This window comes from Megalobrama amblycephala, linkage group LG2 (genome assembly GCF_018812025.1).
Source record: "Megalobrama amblycephala isolate DHTTF-2021 linkage group LG2, ASM1881202v1, whole genome shotgun sequence".
NCBI classification, from domain to species: domain Eukaryota; kingdom Metazoa; phylum Chordata; class Actinopteri; order Cypriniformes; family Xenocyprididae; genus Megalobrama; species Megalobrama amblycephala.
Genome location: NC_063045.1, coordinates 3,698,824 through 3,721,565, shown reverse-complemented (window position 1 = coordinate 3,721,565; position 22,742 = coordinate 3,698,824). Strand labels below are relative to the sequence as shown.

At 37.2% G+C, this 22,742-nt stretch overlaps 1 long non-coding RNA gene across 1 annotated transcript; it reads right to left on the bottom strand.

The window, feature by feature from the left end:
• Positions 1-7,906: 7,906 nt before the first annotated feature.
• Positions 7,907-19,451, bottom strand: LOC125263204. Its single transcript, XR_007183710.1, has 3 exons — positions 18,882-19,451; positions 17,220-17,274; positions 7,907-8,231 (listed from the first exon to the last, which is right to left on the bottom strand). It is a non-coding gene; the product is annotated as an uncharacterized LOC125263204 (long non-coding RNA).
• Positions 19,452-22,742: the final 3,291 nt, after the last annotated feature.

Below are 22,742 nucleotides of genomic sequence, written 5' to 3'. Positions count from 1 at the left end.
TTACCATCGTAACATTGGTAGATAAGATTCAGTTTACCATGGTTTTACCATTGTAACATTGGTAGATAAGATTCAGTTTACCATGGTTGTACCATCGTAACATTGGTAGATATGATTCAGTTTACCATGGTTTTACCATCGTAACATTGGTAGATAAGTTTAGTTTACCATTGTTGTACCATTGTAACATTGGTAGATAAGATTCAGTTTACCATGGTTTTACCATAGTAGCATTAATTTGGCTGAAAAGATTTTATGTGCCATGATTACATGATTGTGTACCATGGTAACACTGATTGCAGAAATTATGCTAGTTTGGTAGAAAAGATTCAGTTTTCCATGGTTGTACCATCGTAACATTGGTAGATATGATTCAGTTTACCATGGTTTTACCATCGTAACATTGGTAGATAAGATTCAGTTTACCATGGTTTTACCATTGTAACATTGGTAGATAAGATTCAGTTTACCATGGTTGTACCATCGTAACATTGGTAGATATGATTCAGTTTACCATGGTTTTACCATTGTAACATTGGTAGATAAGTTTAGTTTACCATTGTTGTACCATTGTAACATTGGTAGATAAGATTCAGTTTACCATGGTTTTACCATAGTAGCATTAATTTGGCTGAAAAGATTTTATGTGCCATGATTACATGATTATGTACCATGGTAACACTGATTGCAGGAATTATGCTAGTTTGGTAGAAAAGATTCAGTTTTCCATGGTTGTACCATCGTAACATTGGTAGATAAGATTAGTTTACCATGGTTTTACCATTGTAACATTGGTAGATAAGATTAGTTTACCATGGTTGTACCATCGTAACATTGGTAGATAAGTTTACCATGGTTTTACCATAGTAACATTGGTAGATAAGATTAGTTTACCATGGTTTTACCATCGTAACATTGGTAGATAAGATTCAGTTTACCATGTTTTTACCATTGTAACATTGGTAGATAAGATTAGTTTACCATGGTTTTACCATCGTAACATTGGTAGATAAGATTCAGTTTACCATGGTTTTACCATCGTAACATTGGTAGATAAGATTCAGTTTACCATGGTTTTACCATCATAACATTGGTAGATAAGATTAGTTTACCATGGTTGTACCATCGTAACATTGGTAGATATGATTCAGTTTACCATGGTTTTACCATCGTAACATTGACTATAAAGTGTGTTTACTAGCTGAGGACTATGGCAGATTTTCATAAGGATGCCGTTTACAGTCAGTGGTGTTGAATAAATGAGCCGTCCCTGATGATGGATTGATGTGTCTCGGCTTCTGCCCCTCGTTTATATATTTGGTGCATGTAAAGGAAAGCCAAGGTCAAGCAAATTGAACCTGTCAGTCAGAAACGCACCTACACTCGAAAGACAAAAGATTGATTTATGGAGAGCATGTCCAGCATCCTCACGCCATTTTGCATAGATGTGGAAATCGAAGGGGCCGCTCACTCGGGTCGCCTTAAAAGGAATAGCTCTCATCTTCATTTCCGCATGTTCTAGGGAGTCTGTGTTGTCCTACACTGTAAATTCAATGGTTATTTTAAGGGTTACCCAGGGAGTCGCATAAATACAAATGAAACCGTCAGCCAGAGCGCAATGTGTGCGCATTTGTCAATGCCGAGAGGGATTCTCACGGGAGCAGAAGGGGGGAGCCGGAGTCAAACGGCTGTATGGCTGAATGTGGAGCGCAGTCAGGAAGGTTTGCTGGGCAAAAGGGTCCGGTGGGAGACGCGGGTGCAGATGGAGGCCCGCTGAACTCCATTCAATGTCAGCTGCACTTTTTTAAGCCGCCACCAGGGACTCCAGCTGGGACGCATGGGGTCGAAGCAGCACATCTCCTTACAAAGAACAACTCCTGCCAAATTCAGCTTTACTGAGGGCATCAGATGTGGAGGAACCCCTGTTGTTATATTGTCACTTCGGAGACTTTCAGGGTCTATCTGTTGAATGCTTATGGTAGACAACAGATTCCCAAAGTTCAAGTCTCGAAGGTGTAGTATCCGACTAAAAAAGAAGAAAAAAAAAGTTTTTTAGCCATTTCTTATTCAAAACTCAGAATATCATTTGTAGGAATTTCTGGGAAAGATTTGCTACTACTACTAATCGTAACATGCTAAACGCAGCATATGCTAAACAAAGTATTTAAATGAAGTGTAATGCATGCTAAAGTCATACAAACCTAAGCTTTCCAAAGTCCAAGCCTTTAAGGTGTATTATGTGACTTTTGTGCCACTTCTTAGCCATTTCCCACCGCAAACTCTCACAGAATGACATTTGTTGGAGTTTCTGGGAAATATGTGCTGCTAATAATAATTGTAACATGCTAAATGCAGCTAAACAGAGGCTAATCCATGTGGCATAAAATGAAATATTTAAATGAAGCATAATCCTAAAGTCTTTCCGAAGCTTTCCAATGTGACTTGCATCACTAGCATTGACAAAAATGGAATTTGCAAAAAGCTTTTCTGAAAGGTTTCTTAGCTGTTTCCCACACCAAACTCACACATTTGTGGTAGTTTAAGGGAAAGATTTGTTACTACTACTACTAATCGTAGCATGCCAAACAATGTAGCGTATATAATGTAGTATTTAAATGAAGCAGAATACATCCTAAAGTCATGTTGAAAACAACCTAAGCTGGTTACAACTAGTCTCAAACTTATCTAAAACTATTAAACCATACTAATTAATCAGGCTAATATAATTTTTTGTTCTTGTTGTTTTGTTTTTTCAACATATGCTATTCCATAGTGGAAAATGGTTGGAAATTATTGAAAGATATTGGATGCAAACCTAGCTTAACTATCTTAAATTAGCCTTAAAGGATTAGTTCACTTTCAAATAAACTTTTCCTGATAATTTACTCACCCCCATGTCATCCAAGATGTTCATGTCCTTCTTTCTTCAGTCGAAAAGAAATGAAGGTTTTTGATGAAAACATTCCAGGATTATTCTCCTTATAGTGGACTTCAATGGAGCCCAAACGGTTGAAGGTCAAAATTACAGTTTCAGTGCAGCTTCAAATGGCTTTAAATGATACCAGATGATGAATAAGAGTCTTATCTAGCGAAACAATCAGTCATTTTTAAAAAAAAATGTAAATGTATATGCTTTATATAAACCGATGATCGCCTTCCAAGTGCTTCCGCCAAAACCGTACTTTCGTATTCTTCAAAAAGCTTACGCTGAATGTCCTACGCCTTCCTTATTCAACTTACGGAATAAACGCAGCACCAGTTCCGTTTTTTTCCATAAGTAGAATAGGAAAACAATCATTCCAGAAAACATTCCAGAATTGTTCTCCCACTATAAGGAGAATAATCCTGGAATGTTTTCATCAAAAACCTTAATTTCTTTTCGACTGAAGAAAGAAGGACATGATGAACATTTGGATGACATGGGGGTGAGTAAATTATCAGGAAAATTTTATTTGAAAGTGAACTAATCCTTTAAAGTGGTTTGCTGGTTATTGACAAGCTAGTCAGGCTGATGTCTTTTGATGGTTTTACAGAGGTTTAGGGCACATTTAAGTAGGGAGATCAGCTAAACAGGACTAAACTTAGCGTGTTTTCTTTCAGTAGAGGAATATGCTAATCACTGCACCACATGTCGAAATGAAAGAATTGTTAAATAAATCCCCTTCTCAAGTGATTTAATACACCTTTGTGTTGAGGATCGTTCAGTCTATACGTGGACACCATTGTGTTTCAGATTCAGAGCGGTGAGCAGGTGAAGGAACGGCTCAATTGCTCTCTTTCATCAGTCTGTAAGTGATTGCCACCCTCTCCACTTTTCGTAATCCCAAGGTATTGTGTGCCTTCTTTAAATGTTTGACTAGCCCTTTATTTACCCTCTATTGGTGCGGTTAGGTGCCCTCTCAAGAAAATCATGCTCGCACACATGAGCGCTCCTATAATTGCCACCGTCATAAAAAAACAGGCGTGTCTAAATTGTCTGAGAGAGCTGTAATTGTTTTGGAAATTATTTATTCATTTGATTGGAGGGCATTAGCGTAACAACTACACTAACAGGATGAGAGATTCGCTTCTTGGCTGTTTTTTTCCCCCATTAACGTTGAATAGGAATTAAGGATCATTATGGTACAAAAAAACTGACAGCTAAGTGCACAATAAGTGCTAAAATATGATATTCATTAGAATAAAATGTGCAGTAGTTTTATTTGTAGCGTCACTAGCATGTTTTGACTGAAATTGTTGGTCTTAGTTTGCTTATTCACCAAACATATTTATAAAAATGGTAACACTTTACAATAACATTTGTTACCATTAGTTAGCATGAACCAACAATAAACAATATTTGTACAGCATTTATTAATCTTGGTTAATGTTAAATGTATCAGTAAATATTACATTTTTAACCAACGTGAACATGTATGGAGACCCTAAAGGGACATTGTGGTGGGAAAAAAAAAAAATTAGAAATATATAGTTTCTCAGTAGAAAGCAAAACATTTTCTCGGGGGAACTCGAAACATTTTACCAGAGAACGCAAAGTTTCTCAGGAATGTAAAATATTTTACGAGCGAACACAAAGTTTCTTTGGGGAACACAAAAATTTGATAGCGAATGCAAAGATTTTCAGGGGACCACAAAACAAAAGTTTCTCTGGGAATAAGAAATACTTTGCAAGCAAACACAAATTTCTCTGGGGAACACAAAACATTTTGCAAGGGAATGCAAAATATTTTTCAAGCAAACGCAATGTTTCTCAGGGTAATGCAAAATATTTCGCGAGTGAACGCAAAGTTTCTTGGGGGACGAAAAATATTTTGCAAGAGAACACAAAGTTTCTCGGGGGAATGTAAAATATTTTACGAGCGAACACAAAGTTTCTTGGGGGAACACAAAAATTTGATAGCGAATGCAAAGTTTATCGGGGGATCACGAAACAAAAGTTTCTCGGGAGAATGAGACATATTTTGCGAGCGAACACAAATTTTCTCTGGGGAACACAAAACATTTTTCAAGCAAATGCAAAGTTTCTCAGCGGAACATGAAACATTTGCGAGAGAACGCAACAGCATTGACAATTTATAACAGCATTGACATCTCATATTTTTTTCCTTCATTAACATTAACAAAGGTTAAATAATAAATGCTAAATATATCACTAATTGTTAGTTTGCAATAGTTAATGCATTAGCAAATGTTAACAAATTAGACCTTATTGTAAAGTGTTACGATAAAAATAGTACAAAAAAAAAAATCGAACAGCAGTGAAGTTCATGCAACGTAAGCAGAATAAATGTTTACGTAAATTATTTGCATGCACTGTATTCCAAGTCATTTGACATCATAGCTGAGAAACCTCACTTGTGTACTTTGTTTTATTAAATTAAATTGCAACATTTGTTTGATGTTGGTGCCATGTACACAAACATTATTCTTAAAAATACTACTTTTATTGAAATGAAACGCTCATACCGTACCGAACTTTTCGAAAGTTTTCAGTAATATTTGTATTAACTTTAATTAAATTAGTATTTTTAAGGAATAATACATCCAAAAATGTATTTGCATACATTTAAATGTGGCGCAGTTTAGTTTTAGGGCTGTGCGATATGGACAAAAAATATTATCACAATTTCGATTTTAATCACAATTTTGAAACGATATTTCCTTATGCTTGTCTGTATCATTTTTCTTTTTTGGAAGCCGGGTTTATTGATGATATTTGTGGGCACCATAACTTTGCATAAATAATATGTGATGTTGTCGGTTATTTCTTTAAGCACTTTTAAACCTGATGTATGTTGTGCAGTCTGAAAATGCCTTATTAGCGTACGTCTTAAACCGTGGTGCTCACGACTCGCGTCTTTTGCAGCATCTCGCGCATGATCCGACGTTCTATGCGCCGCTCAAGTTTTAAAATATGCATCTCTAGACCTGCGTCTTGTTTTTGTAACCGCAAAAACGTGTTCTGAATCTCAGTCCAACTTTTCAAGCTGCTCAGGTATGGAAGTGTGCAAGTGCATTACGATCCTTGACCTTTCAGTAATTTTTTGGGCTTGACCTTTGACCTTTGTTCTGCTATACTGACAAATTCAAAGGGTTTGTTTGTTAGCATGACCTCGTTAGCCCCTGCTAGAAGATTCTCTCCTCTTTACTTTTCTAAATCCAACATGTAGAAATATATATTGATGCTGTGAGGTGTTTAGTTCAGTCTTTCTGCTTTTATATTGCTGTAAAAGCATCTCTTTCCAATTTGAAAGGCAGTTTCTTTTGCGGGCAAGACTTTAGTGTTCTAGTGAAACATCTCCTCGCTCTAACAGAATATGTAAATGTAATATGCTCATACTATATTAAGGGTAGATGTCTCTTTGATGGCTTCACCATAGCAACCGTGTAACTTTCACTTGCTGCAACATTATGCTAATATGATCTTGGACGAAAAACGCATTATTAGGCTCTTGCAGTCGCCTGACGAGTCTGTGCGTGATGATACGGATGCGAATGGGTTGTTTTTGTTTTTTTTGTTTTTGATTCACAGGTTTGGGAGAAAGTCTCACGAAACGCTCATCAGCAGCATTTCAACAGCTTTCCAAAAGCTCATGTGGGGATTACAGAGAGATGGAGCAGCTTTCCATATGCTGGAATACTTGGGAAAATTAAGGTGGTGCTTAAAAAAAGAGGCATATAGTACTGTATATCATTTGTTCACTGGAAGATTTTTGGTCTGTTTTGATTGATCTGCAACTCTAAAAGTAAAAGTCAACTCACACTCAAGGGGAAGGTCAATCAATATCGCTTCAAACTACCTTATGTAAAGTTCTCAACTAGCTGTAATTTTATGTATGAGAGATAAACAGCGCTTGAGAACCAATATAAGTAACTCAGGGCCTTTGAAGCCTTTCCTTCATGACTCTGGATGAATAAGCATCATTTTTGGCCTCTTTTAAAGTTGTAGAATTGGTGAAGTAAATTATAATTGAGTCCAATGGAGCATGAACACTTCATTCATGCGATCTGTTGACAATGTGTTATTTGTTCCTCTCCAGGCTCTGGCGCTCTTTGTCCCGCATGGTGTGGCGTTCCCTAAATAAAGCGAAAAAGAGCCTGATGAAAGGGGAAAGTGATTATTAACTTAATGCAGCCGGCTTCTGGGGTGGCGGGATCTTTACATGGTTCAGTAAGTAACGACTTCGGCCGCTGCGCTTTAACTGGCGATGAAAACATTCGACTGCTTTCAGAGGCAATTACTGGAGCTCTCAATCACAGCCTCGGCTCTGAATGTCAACCAAGGTCCTCCGTCGCTTCAGCGGCTCCTGGAGCTTTTCTGCACCAAAACAGAGGCCGCTGCTGACTTGCAGGGCAATTTCACCCAAAAACATAGCAGTTTGGAGTGCTTTTCCCATTCATTTTCTCCATTGGGATTTCAAATAGTCTTGGATGAAGAGTTGCGAGCCATGAACCACTGCAACATTTGATTCGAAGAAGAAAGTACTTTAAGATTAGAGAAAAGGACTTTTTTGAGGGAATGAACTACTCGTCCCATAAAGCAACACAAATTGCATTATTGCAGTTACGTCATAAATATAAATGGGGCGACATATTAGAAGTTCAAATATACAAGTGATCCAAGTGGTTAACTAAAAATGCAAGCCATCTCGAATGAATATTCCTGTTTTTATTTTTGTCTGTTTGTTTTTTTTTTGTTGGATTTATATAACATTATCAAAAGCATTTTTGGCCTATTGATGGTTGTGTTGATTTATTCATTTTTTTTTTTTTTAAAAGAAGCAGAATCCACACAACTATAATCATACATCCTGATTTTAAAGCGTGAAAGCATGTAAAGTGGCAGATGACAAAACTCTAGCAGAACAATATCGTCTGCTTATATTTAATGACATTTAACCTGTAATATTGTTGTGTGCAGCAGATGACCCAGAAGCGAAGAGGCAGTTCAGACAGAATTTATTTATAGTTCAAAAGGTTTAACACAGGCAGTCTGCCGAGCACCGAGCTCTTGGGTGCTCGCAGCTGGAACAATGAAGAAATTAAAGTGAGAAAACACAGTTCTGGCGGAGGGCTTGCAGTAACATTCGCTCAGTCCCGGACCTGGAAACTCCACAGGTGGTAGAAGATCCTTAACAGTTCCTGGCAGATGGTAGACAGGGTAGAAACCAGGCTTGATGTAGAAGATGGAGAAAAACAGTCTGGTGTCTGGACAGCTACTGAGACTGAGACTGAGACGAACACACAATTAACATCTCACACATACAGGTGCTGGTCATATAATTAGAATATCATCAAAAAGTTGATTTATTTCACTAATTCCATTCAAAAAGTGAAACTTGTATATTATATTCATTCATTACACACAGACTGATATATATTTCAAATGTTTATTTCTTTTAATTTTGATGATTATAACTGACAACTAAGGAAAATCCCAAATTCAGTATCTCAGAAAATTAGAATATTGTGAAAAGGTTCAATATTGAAGACACCTGGTGCCACACTCTAATCAGCTAATTAACTCAAAACACCTGCAAAGGCCTTTAAATGGTCTCTCAGTCTAGTTCTGTAGGCTACACAATCATGGGGAAGACTGCTGACTTGACAGTTGTCCAAAAGACGACCATTGACACCTTGCACAAGGAGGGCAAGACACAAAAGGTCATTGCAAAAGAGGCTGGCTGTTCATAGAGCTCTGTGTCCAAGCACATTAATAGAGAGGTGAAGGGAAGGAAAAGATGTGGTAGAAAAAAGTGTACAAGCAATAGGGATAACCGCACCCTGGAGAGGATTGTGAAACAAAACCCATTCAAAAATGTGGGGGAGATTCACAAAGAGTGGACTGCAGCTGGAGTCAGTGCTTCAAGAACCACTACGCACAGACGTATGCAAGACATGGGTTTCAGCTGTCGCATTCCTTATGTCAAGCCACTCTTGAACAACAGACACCGTCAGAAGCGTCTAAAGACAAAAAGGACTGGACTGCTGCTGAGTGGTCCAAAGTTATGTTCTCTGATGAAAGTAAATTTTGCATTTCCTTTGGAAATCAGGGTCCCAGAGTCTGGAGGAAGAGAGGAGAGGAACACAATCCACGTTGCTTGAGGTCCAGTGTAAAGTTTCCACAGTCAGTGATGGTTTGGGGTGCCATGTCATCTGCTGGTGTTGGTCCACTGTGTTTTCTGAGGTCCAAGGTCAACGCAGCCATATACCAGGAAGTTTTAGAGCACTTCATGCTTCCTGCTGCTGACCAACTTTATGGAGATGCAGATTTCATTTTCCAACAGGACTTGGCACCTGCACACAGTGCCAAAGCTACCAGTACCTGGTTTAAGGACCATGGTATCCCTGTTCTTAACTGGCCAGCAAACTCGCCTGACCTTAACCCCATAGAAAATCTATGGGGTATTGTGAAGAGGAAGATGCGATATGCCAGACCAACAATGCAGAAGAGCTGAAGGCCACTATCAGAGCAACCTGGGCTCTCATAACACCTGAGCAGTGCCACAGACTGATCGACTCCATGCCACGCCGCATTGCTGCAGTAATTCAGGCAAAAGGAGCCCCAACTAAGTATTGAGTGCTGTACATGCTCATACTTTTCATGTTCATACTTTTCAGTTGGCCAAGATTTCTAAAAATCCTTTCTTTGTTTTGGTCTTAAGTAATATTCTAATTTTCTGAGATACTGAATTTGGGATTTTCCTTAGTTGTCAGTTATAATCATCAAAATTAAAAGAAATAAACATTTGAAATATATTACTTTGTGTGTAATAACTTCTTTAAGTGAATCCGTTTGAGATCGAATTAATGCTAGACTTTGTTTTAAATTACGGACATGGCATCTGAGGACTAATTCTCATTTTCTCAGTTATTTTGCTTTATTTCCAAATTCAATCATAGGCTCGTACCAGAGCATGTACACACATGCGCACTCTTCAAAAATGGTGCTTCAAATCTCTTGACAAACTAAAATATGTAGCTAAATGACATTTGCATATGTTCAAAATATAAGATATACATTGTATTTAATGTCAGCTTGTTTATTTTGCTCAAGATTTATTAAGTCCACATGTCATAAAAACAGGAAACTATACTTCTAACCACAGCTCGAGAGAAGTCGTTCCAACCACACAAGTTTGTGATGCAGTTTGCAAATGTTCGTTTAAACTATGTTCGGGAAACGCCAAATCTTTGAACTATGTTAATAACGACGGAAATTGCGTCGTTAGTTGGCTAACAATGCTTTTGAGAAATGCACCTCTGGTCTGTTTGTTCTGAAACAGCTATTTGACGGCACTTTGCTCTGTTCAGTAGTTCTTTTTTAGCAGGCAGGAGCTCAGAGATGTTTACGCACTTCAAGAGTCGCTGAAAGTCGAAAGTCAGAAAATGTGTTTACTCAGTAGCCATATTTGCAGTGCTTCCAGTCAGCTCTTTCGGGCATCCAAGACCAAGTCCTATCTATTTGAATGGGGGAATCCTGAAATTTCAAACTGCTTTGAACTCACAATTAAATAACATATTTCAAACCAGCAACACAATCTGACATGAGCTGTACCATAAATGTTGTTTCTTATGCTCAAATAGTGTGACTTATTCATGATACAGCACTAGCCTCGAGCACCTTATTGCTTTTATAAAACGGTTACCACACATTACAAATATTAAACCCAAAAATATGTATCAATGCAACTGAAGTCATGAAGTAAACTTTCACTAAAGCCTTCCTTCCGCCGGACAAAAATAGTCCCTGACCGTGAACAGCAACAGAAGTTACATTATTACGCCATTAGATGGCGGCAAAGACTGTCTTTTATGAGTGTGTCAGTCAGTAGCGAAGACTTTTACATTGAAAAGACTGAATTGTTGTGAACATGGAACAAGACGCAACTGATAAATGCTTTGACTAGTGCTGTCAGTCACGGGAAAGCCTCTTAAATGTTAAAAGGACAAGATAATACATCGGACATTTAAACAGATTTTTATTATGAAAACAGGACTGAACTGAAAGAAAATGCTAAATCTGAATGCAGGTAATAAACTCGTTCAATCGATATCTTTCTCACAACACTCTTCTACATAATACAGTAAGCTTCAATGAACAATATCAACTGAGAACATACAGTTTACGTTGCTAAGAGTGGTTGCTAAGGGTTAAGAATGAAAATTTTGATTAAATATTGTATAACATTTCATTTTAGCAACTTTTGCAGTCATAAAATTATAAAGCATATCAGCATTTTGTCAGTGATCATCCACCCAGCTCTAGATATTAGCATCCGCCATTGAAAATCTCATTTCCACTGCACACTAATATGAAGTGGGAAAATCCCGGCATAATAAAGTGATTTTCTGATCCGCTCATTTGTTAGCGTCGAGTTCTTGGGGTTGTTAGAGCTTGTGTAGTGAAACACAGAACCGTTGGGTGAAGCGGTCATAGCCATGTTTTATCGTGAATAAAACACAGCTATTGACCAATCAGAATCAAGGAGAGGAACTAACCGTTTTATTATCTGCCATATTGAGCATTGCAGACTCTCCCATTTATAACTAATAGGAGTGAACCGTCTTTCTACATCTATAGTCTTTGGACTCACTCTCGGCCTGCTTCGGCTCTCATTAATGGCATATTATGAGTGGTACCTGGTATGAGATTGCACCTGTACCTAATTGTTCCAGACAGCGACATACGCCTCGAAAGTTATTACGAAGCCTAAAATTAATGAGAAAGAAAAAGAGACGTGAAACGAGCTGCGCGTTCTTCTCCCTGACTCTTCTGAGAGAGGCCTTTTGTTGAGCTCCCGGGTGAAAATTAAGCCCAGTCTCGGACTAAAGAGGATTCAGAATCGTGATTAATGTCCTGAGATCAACCTGGTGTCATGCTGAGATGCACACATGTAGGACAGGCTCTAACAACCCCAAGAACTCGACGCTAACAAATGAGCGGATCAGAAAATCACTTTATTATGCCGGGATTTTCCCACCCCATATTAGTGTGCAGTGGAAATGAGATTTTCAATGGCGGATGCTAATATCTAGAGCTGGGTGGATGATCACTGACAAAATGCTGATATGCTTTATAATTTTATGACTGCAAAAGTTGCTAAAATGAAATGTTATACAATATTTAATCAAAATTTTCATTCTTATAAATAATAAATAAAAAGCCTACATGTTATAATAAACATCAAAATAAAAATAAAAAAACGTTTATCATAAATAAATAAACAAAAAGTTTATTATTCATTAGCAAGGTAGTCTGTAGATTTTGGAACAGTCTAAATTGTAAGTTCTGTCATGTTTAATACATTTGATTTCCTTAAAAACATGAGCCCTACTTCTTTCCTTCATTGAATATTCAGAAGATTCATCCCATTACAAACATAAATTGAGTTGCGAATATCATTTCTACGGAGCCCCTAAAGGGACATGGTTATGGGAAAACATTTAGATGGGATGAAACATTGTATTTTAATGGTTTTGCGTCCCTTGAAAGACTGCATTAATTTGAGAAACTTTTGTGATTAAATAAACATTTTAGTTTGACTCAACATATCTTTCCCTATTGATTTCGGTGTTATTTTACAGTAAATAAAACTGAACGCAAAAGTATAGTGTGTTTCATGCTGCGTATCGTCATGTCTGTTTTAAATTTTGTCTTTTATTTTGTATATTGTTGTAGTCATGGTCTGTCATGTGACTCCCTCTTCCTCTCATGTGATTCAGTCATGTGATCTGTTTCCCACTTGTTTATGTTGTCATGTTCTCATTGGTTCATTGTCTTGTCATGTGGATATTAGTTCTTAGTCATGTGTCCCCCTGAATTATGTATTTAAGGTGCGCTCACGTCATGTCGTAATTACCAGAATTACGAAATTCCAACTTGTAAAAAGCGTTCACATCCTCATAGAACTCGTAAATGCAGCTTGTAAACTGGGAATTTTCGGAGAACTCTGACTTGTACGGCGTTTTACCTCATTAGCACTCATGTTTGCAGTTATTGTTGTACATATTATTGCTGTATCCATGTTTTGTTACATGTATATGAATATAAGTGAACACAATTGGGATTTTTCTGAAGGTTTTCCACCAAAAAACTGCTTAAATTTCAGTCTGTTGTTTTCAAGAAATTGGCCAATAATGGCAGTGCTTGGCACAAAAATTCAGGACAAATATCTGGTTGCACACTTATTAACTACCTGTTCACTGTAAAGTTCACGTCTGGTGTCAATTTTATGGCCTGTACTGTACATGTCATTTCCTGTGAAGGTCCGGCCGTGGCTGCACCGAAGAAAACAAACATATTATTTTTAGAGGGAGAGGTGAATAAGCGTGTTGTGCTGTGACAGGGCAGTGTTTGCGTTGAAGAAGCTCTGGATCGACTCGCAGTTCCTCAGCGAAGACGCTCCGCAGACAGACAGACGGATGGAGTGGGATGATGAGGTGGAAAAAGCTGTTCTGATAGTCCTGACAGGAAACCCATGACTCACACTTCTCAGCAGGTTCAGCTTTATTTATTTATTATTCTCCAGCAAAATCATATTCTATGAAAGCTCATTTCTGCCACATAAGATAAAAAAAAAAAAAAAAATCACACTTTTAATTATGACAAGTCGAAATTATGACAAACACTCTAAATTCACATATAAAGGCATAATTATTCGTTAAAAAGTCTAAATTATGACACTTAATTGAGATTAAAGTCAAAATTGGAATAACATATATGTAATTGACATACCAAGTCATATTTATGAGATAAAGTCAAAATTATGACATACTCGACATAAGTCGAAATTGACGTTCCATATACAATTGACCGTCATAATTTAACTTTCCATTTTTTAATGTCATAATTATGACTTGGTATGTTATAATTGACTTTCTGTCTCATAAATGACAAATCAATTTAATCTTTTCGTCTCATAAATATGACATAGTATGTCAAAATTTTGACTTTTTAAATATCATAATTATGACTTGGTATGTCATAATTATTACTTTTAATCTCATAAATATGACTTAATTTTTTTCTTTTCATTTCAAATATGATTTAGTATGTCATAATTACGACTTTTTATCTCATAAATATGAATGTCAATTTTGTCTTTTCATCTCATGACTTAGTGTGTGCCAATTTCTACTTTTTGCCTGTCATAATTGACTTTGTCATAATTATGACTTTTTAAGTCATAATTTCGACTGAATTTTTAATGTCATAATTATGACTTAGTATGTCAAAATTGACTTTATCTCCTAAATGACCTTTAAGTCAATTTTGTCCTCATCATAAATATGACTTAGTATGTCATAATTTCAATTTTTAGTCATAATTATGACAGTATGTCAATTTCATCTGAAAAATGACTTGTCATAATTTCATCTTTTCATCTCATAAATATGACTCAGTATGTCATAATTATGACTTTTAAAGTCATCATTTTGACGTATGTCAAAATGTCGCTTTTCATCTAAAAAAAAAAAAATATGACAGTAGTAATATGTCATAATTTCAACATTTTATGTCATTATGATTCACAAAAGAAATGATTTTGGAACTGGGCTTACATTCAGCTCAGAAAAGTGAAAACCGGATTTAATTCTCTAACTGCATATTTATGTGTACAGAAAATGTTCTCATTGAATAGGCTAATGTACAATGCACATAGTTTAAACCTTCCATTAATTCTGGATTATTCTCAATGAGGAAGCATGTGCCCATCATTAGCATACAATTAGCATAGCATACTAAGTTATATTTATGAGATAAAAATTTACTTTCCATATAATTGACTCATAATTTTGACTTTTTATGTCAATTTCTACCTAGTATATTCTTCATGAACAGTAGTCAACACTGATAATGAAAACGCAATCATGACAAAGCCAATTTACTTAGTCTTTCTTCCATTGACGCCCTCAAAGTTCAGAGCTTCAAGAAAACTCCCGCCGGTAATGTGCGCGTCTCGTAATACGAGCGTTTCGACTGCATAATTAATTGGGTATAAATGCATATTTGTGCTGTGACACGCCAGAGACAGCAAAAGAAATATGTATGAATCGCTATCTTGACCCGACGCTAGCGTTTTTGTGCAAACATTTAACCTGAGACCCCGGAGACTGAATTCAGCCCGAACATAATAAGCAGCATTTACAGTCAGGGGAATGGATTAGACGAGATTATTACGCCTTGAAGGTTAGACGAGTATAAAACAAAGAAACGGAGGAGAGACTGAGACAGGCAGCGGCAAACATACACATGAAACAGGCTTTACTCTTTCACGCAAGCGTGACCTTTCCTTTCTCTTTATTTAGGCGGGAACGAACGCGCTCCGCCACGACCGGCTCTTCAAAGTGTCATGCTGGAAAACAAAGATGGGTGACAGGAAGTCATGTCAAGGTTCAAACAGAGGCTGTGAGTGAACGGAGAGAGATTGTGTCATGCAGAACCTGCCAATTCTGCTGCAAGTTTACTGGCGCTCTACTCTTAAAATATTTTTATATTATATTATATTATGATTTTATTAAATAAAATTGTGGAAAGACATATTTTATTATATATCAATATGTAAACAATTCAATTATATTATTGTTATATTATATATAAAAATGTCTTTTTGACCTAGGTGTGAACATTTTTACACATAATCCTGATGGTTATCGTTCTGCTGCTCACCGCAAATGCTAATGATGGGCGACTGATTTAAATGCCCTTAAAAACAATTTATCATTCACATTCATGCAAAACAAGAATTCATCTAAAGCGAATTAGCATCCGATGTTTTACATTATCATTTGACTGTGCCAGGCCATGACTAAAGATTGCCCCGGAGACATGCTTTCAATGTGTGCGTGGAATAATAAAACGCATTAAGCGTCTGTTTCAATGTCTGCCACAAACATAATAACATCAGCTGTCAAGGTTTCCAGATACAGTCAAACATAGCCTAGCAGGCTTGCTTCGATAGAAAAAGTTCACGCATTTATCAATATTTTTCATAAAGATGGTGCACCTCAGGAAATTACTGATGATCTCTAGAGGTCAGCCATGAAAAACTAAGGTTAATGATGTTTTAGCGATCAATGGCAAGGCGAGACACTGCTAGTTTAATGTATTCATGCTAGCCCTATGTGCTCACATTTCTACTTCATAAAACTCATCTACAAATCTCTGTTGCTCTATAATTTAATTTAATTTAATAGCGCATGGTGTTAGCAGAACCTCTTTCTGCAGGTTTTTGTACCGTAGCATTGCATGCCATCGGCTCATTTGTAAATATTTGTAAATTGTCTTTCTAAATGTTTTGTTAGCATGTTGCTAATGTACTGTGAAATGTGGTTAAAGTTACCATCGTTTATTACTGTATTCACAGAGACCAGAGCCATGTCGTTTTCATTTTTAAACACTTGCAGTCTGTATAATTCATAAACACAACTTAATTCTTTATAAATCTCTCCAACAGTGTGTAATGTTAGCTTTAGCCATGATAGCCGCAACATAGGCTACTATCAAAATCATTCAGAATCAAATGTAAACAAATAAATACTATACTTACATGATCTGATATGCTGCATGACGAACACTTTGTAAAGATCCATTTTGCTGTGTGAACCTTGTTTATGCAATGTATTATAGAGTTGCGAGCTTGGGGGCGGTGAGCGCGAGCATTTAAAAGGGACATGCACAGAATCAGCGCATTTTTAATTACTCACAAAAATAGGCAGTTAAAAAATTGTATAATAAAAAATCTATGGGGTATTTTGAGCAGAAACATTCTGGGGACACCTTAGACTTATATTACATCTTGTGAAATAGGGTTCTAGGGCACCTTTAAGCTAACTTTAAAGAACAGAAAGTCTTGGATTCAAGATCCGTTCCATTAAAAGAGCCAGTTTTTGATCAAGTTGATTAGCAATCAAATTAGCCATTAGCATTAAAATAGTGTTTTAGCACAATTTCAGGTGGAAAACCAACAAGTATAAATTCCTTTGTTTTGTTGTCAGATGTTATTGCTGATTTGAAATATGTAACTGAAACATAATCTTAGTAGAAAATAGCATCCAGTGGAAATTTTCTAAATGGCCGCCAAGTGAACTGACTTGTGGTAAGTGTCTCAAAAATATCATAATTCGACCTTCTTATTAAATTATACTTGCTTGCGTGTGTGTGTGTTAAAAGATTAGTTCACTTTTAAATAAACTTTTGCTGATAATTTACTCACCCGCATGTCATCCAAGATGTCCATGTCTTTCTTTATTCAGTCGAAAAGAAATTAACTTAAAGGGCATATTGCAGGTTAGAGCTTTAGTGATTCAATGTGTAGAAAAATAATGTATGAAATAGATTTTCTTGAAAAAACACGCATAAATACGCTACATAGGCTTCTGGAGTCGTTTTTTGTGAGAGAATTTTACTTCCGCATCTGAAAAATGCCAAATCGGACGTGACGTCACTGAAGGGAACGCGATCAATATAAACTATAGGAAAACAATGGATCGCAATGACAGTTCGGATGCTGAGGAAATTATTTATACTCGTATAACTAATCACAGCCATACAATTAGCCTGCTATGTTGTCAAGAGAGCAGGGACAGGCCAGAATTAGACAGAATAACGGTCAAAAGAGACAAATTGAGCTGTTGTGTGAGGAGAAGCAGTGGAGAACAGGACAGAGACCGGTCTTAGCTTATAGATATAACGTTAACGGCATGTGCTCAGATCACAATATTGTACAGATTATTATCATGAATCAGGCAATAGCAAAGCTATTGGTCATGTAGGAGTAGGCCTAACTGATTACTAATAACAGAAACGAATAAACTTTGATCAAGCGTATGTCACACGCGTTAATATCCGTCCACACTAACGTTACGTGATATAGCCGTTTCTCATCACGACTGATTTGGTAGTTAGCAAATGTAATAATCAAAAACAAAACTTAAAATGTGCACCGTAAGTCTTCATCGAGCTGCATCTCTGACGGATCCGTGATCATGTCTCCCGCCGGCGGCCAAACATAGTGTTAACTTACTGTATTTCATGTTATCCTTTATTCATTAATTCTGTGTTATGAGTTTATTCCGTGCCCATTCACTGATTGTGTGAGGATGTATGACGCCGTGATTATGTAGTTGTGTGAACTTGAATGTATATGTTTACATAGGCTACATGGCATGCATGAAATTGGAGTATTTACATTACCAGCACATCATTCAAAACTGTTTTGTGTGAGTGTGAGACTGTATGCATGTGTACATAATTTGTATTCATCAGTGTTGAAATTGATTCAAGTAAAAACGGTGAAGAAGCATAGCGTGTGTAAGTTTATTCATTTAATATAATCATTTACAGAAGTATTACAATGTTGAACTCCATCATATCGCCAGGATGATAATCCTCCAGTCTAAAATGAACGCGTTTTTCGACGCATATGCAGAAGTGAAGTCCCGTCTCTTCACCTGCACAAAACAAACCCCGGCACAGAAGATAGCAGCGTAGTTTTTCTTGTTAGTAAACCTCTGTACTCGATGTCCTGACAGGCTTAAGTTTGTGCAACCTCCACAAACACAATAATTTATCATTACGATGATAAATAGAATACAAAAACTACCGAAAACACACTGATTCACGGCCGCTGTTGCTAAATACCAGTATATTCTGCACTGAATCAACACAGAGCTCTGCGAACGTCTCCCTGTAGTGACGTAAAATGACGCGACGCTGAAAAAAAAGCGGTTTTTACAGAGACCGTCACTTTATCTACTAAATTAATGCCCTTATGTCTCGCAAAACATTTTTAAACCCTGCAGTACCTTTTTATATGGTATTTTTGTACAAGGTTATATATTCATCTCGAAAAAAATGTTAAACCTGCAATATGCACTTTAAATTAGATGAGTCGCTGTTTGCATCTAGCCTATCGTTCACAAATGCTAATGACAAGGCAGTGAGTGAACGTAATGTTGTTGTTGCTAACTTTGCCAAAGTTATTTTGTCATTTCGCTGACAGGTCTCTGTACCCACAGGCATTCAGTCCTGACAGATTGACCGTGCTTCAAAAACACCTCAGTTTCTCCTCATAACTCACATCCAGCTGAAGTTAAAGAATAGCGTTAGCACCGCTCTCGCACCCACAGCTGTAACGTTTTAATAACAGCTAATGCTCTTTCATTCATTCATCATGTCGCACCTTTTCCCGAACACAAGAAAGCCCAAATGACCTGAGGCGAGACCGAAATGTAAGCACAGCATGAGAAATGAAATAATGACCGAAATGCAGGCTGGCTTCGGCGTTCCCGCTGGCTGACAGGTGTTTGTGGAAGAGTCACATTGGCTGCCGCCCGCCGAGCGACACGGGTGATGGGAGTTTCCCCGAGAGGCCACAGATTTATATTTGCACTCGACGCTCGTCTCGTTAAGTTCAGGTCTGTTTTTAATAACTAATGATGCATTATTACAGCTGGGAATGATTAAGGAAGTGTGGTGTAACGAGGAAGTACGTGACAAGAGAAACATTATTAGTAGATATTTGGTGGTCGACGTTTGAACAGATTGATTTTGTGAAACGATTAGGGGTCAGTGATTTTTTCCCCAGAGGCAGAGTTTTGTTTTTTGTTTTTTTCTATTTAAAATGTTCTATTTTATTTTTATATGTTCTGAATTTAAACCATATTGAGTATGTTAAAATCATTTGTGTTTGAGTGGCCTCAATATTTAATATTTTTATAATATTAAATAAGTTTGCAAAAGTTTGGAAACACCCCTGGCAAAGTGTGTTTTTGGTCGATATCAGCATAAATCCTTATCATTTTTTGGTGCAAATAGATTACAGTAACTTGACATTATCATTTAAGACCAGCAATAATAATTTTCATTTTGATTACATAATAATGGCAATATATACATGTCAAAGTCAGACATGCCCCTTTGCCAGCTGTGATGCTGGTTACTGGTTTAAAACTTGGCCCAGGTTTGTAAAAGATTTTTGGGTCAGCACACCTTAAAGGCAGGGTAGGTAAGAAATTTTGTTCCAAATTTGTTTAAACTTTCTATATATATACATGCATAATTAAAATGTAAGAACTCTGATAAAAAGAGTATAAAAATCGAGTGACTCTAGACCGTTTAATCTGTATTAAACACAGCTCATTATTTCCATCCGGGACGAAACATAGGATTGGCTTAGGCGGCTGTCACTCTCTCGCAACCATGGCAACCACCCTTTTGCCACACATGACCTGCCCACTTGCGCGCGCACGTTTGATTTGGGGAATCCAAGAGGCATGGATCCTAGGAATACCAAAACAATGGCAGAGAAACAGCAAGCTAAATTCACAGTATCGGCCTATGCAGTTAGTGAAGGCAAACCAGGCAAAAAAAGGAAGACAGTAACAGTACAAGAAAAGGCAATGAACAAAAAGTCTTTGGATAAACAAAGAAATAAAACGCGAGTTAATATCGGCGTGGCTCTCCAGCGATGGCGAGAACTGAGGGAACTCAAGGGGCTGAAAAGTGACTCCTTGATGGCTTTATTTCTGCTGGACAGGTAAATCTTTCTTTTTGTATTTTGATCATACATATTTTTTTGTTTATTTTTTCATGAAGCATGTGTCATTAGCACACGTAGCTGCGTAATATAGCTAACATAACATTACTTAGCGAGCCGTAGTAGAGACGATAAATAATGATAGCTATAGTGTTGAATTGTGCATAATTTTACCCTCTGTCTAACTCTTTTACCATGTTCACCTGTAAGTTTACCTGCACGTTTTTTTTTCGCCTTTGTTTTGTTTTTATATTCTCTACCTATGTTTACTGATGTCTTTATCTTGTATCTGTGTGTGTCGTACACACTTTGTTGTATGTGTGTGTTATTATTTTGTGTCTGCAATGCAGTTGTGAGTTGATATTTGAGTGTATGTTACTCTGTTGATCTGTAGAACAACGTATATGTTATGAATCTTACACGAAATTCATCTTCATCACAGTGTAAATGATGGTAATGGAAAAACGTGTATCATGCAACCAGTTTTTAGCTTTGCCTTATAGATAGCTCGTTAGCGAATCAAAAAATATATATTTTAAACTTTACCAATATCAATATGCTAGCTTGATAGTGAGTACTAAAATACATCTTGTTTGTTTATCTTCATAATTATAAAGTTATTTTTATTACATGTGATTCTGACATGATGTCACTACATGCCGTGCTCCTTCCTCTCCGCTCGTCTCAGGTAAATAATGCGTCTTCCAGCTCAGTGGTCGGAGTCACACGTTCATGCGTTTTGGGGGCGTGGCTTTGGAAGGAGCCCAGAAGGGAGGGGGTGGAGTGAATGGAAATAATGAGCTGTCTTTAAAACAGTCGTGAGAGGTCTACAGACACTCGATTTTTATACTTTCTTTTTCAGAGTACTTACATTTTAATTATGTATTGATATATAAATAAAGTTTAAACAAATTTTGAAAAAAAGTTTTTTATAAATTTTTTTGCCTACCCTGCCTTTAATAGCTTCAACAATTGATTGCCAATTAAGTTTAAAATACAACGAACCAATCAGAACCAAGTTTAGGTCAGATAGCTGCTAATGGTGGATATTTTGATCAATCGAAAATGTAAGTTTTTTCAAAGTGTCTAAACTGTTTATGTAATAAAATATGTTTTCGTAGTTTGTGTTGTCCCTTATCAGTGCAAAATTATCACAAATTAAAAAGGATTCATGCCAATATTGTCCAAAACCCCACTTTTATAGGGTGTTTCCAAACTTTTGGAGGGCAGTGTGTGATATATATATATATATATATATATATATATATATATATATATATATATATATATATATATATATATATATATATATATATGACATATTATAGGCAGCAAGTGAACATTTTGTCCTCAAAGTTGATGTGTTAGAAGCAGGAAAAATGGGCAAGCTTAAGGATTTGAGTTTGACAAAGACCAAATTGTGATGGCTAGATGACTGGATCAGAGCATCTCCAAAACTGCAGCTCTTGTGGGGTGTTCCCGGTCTGCAGTGGTCAGTATCTATCAAAAGTGCTCCAAGGAAGGAACAGTGGTGAACCGGCGACAGGGTCATGGGCGGCCGAGGCTCATTGAGGTGGTGGTTCGATCCAACAGACGAGTTACTGCAGCTCAAATTGCTCAAGAAGTTAATGCTGGTTCTGATAGAAAGGTGTCAGAATACACAGAGCATCAGTTTGTTGTGTATGGAGCTGCATAGCTGCAGACCAGTCAGGGTGCCCATGCTGACCCTTGTCCACCACTGAAAGGGCCAACAGTGGACACGTGACCAGTGTGATGCTTTAGGCAATGTTCTGCTGGGGAACCTTGGGTCCTGCCATCCATGTGGATGTTACTTTGACACGTACCACCTACCTAAGCATTGTTGCAGACCACGTACACCCTTTCATGGAAACGGTATTTCCTGGTGGCTGTGGCCTCTTTCAGCAGGATAATGCTCCTGACACAAAGCAAAAATGGTTCAGGAATGGTTTGAGGAGCACAACAATGAGTTTGAGGTGTTGACTTGGCCTCCAAATTCCCCATATCTCAATCCAATCGAGCATCTGTGGGATGTGCTGAACAAACAAGTCCGATCCATGGAGGCTCCACCTCGCAACCTACAGGACTTGAAGGATCTGCTGCTAACATCTTGGTGTCAGATACCACACCTTCAGGGGTCTAGAGGAGTCCATGCCTCGATGGGTCAGGGCTGTTTTGACA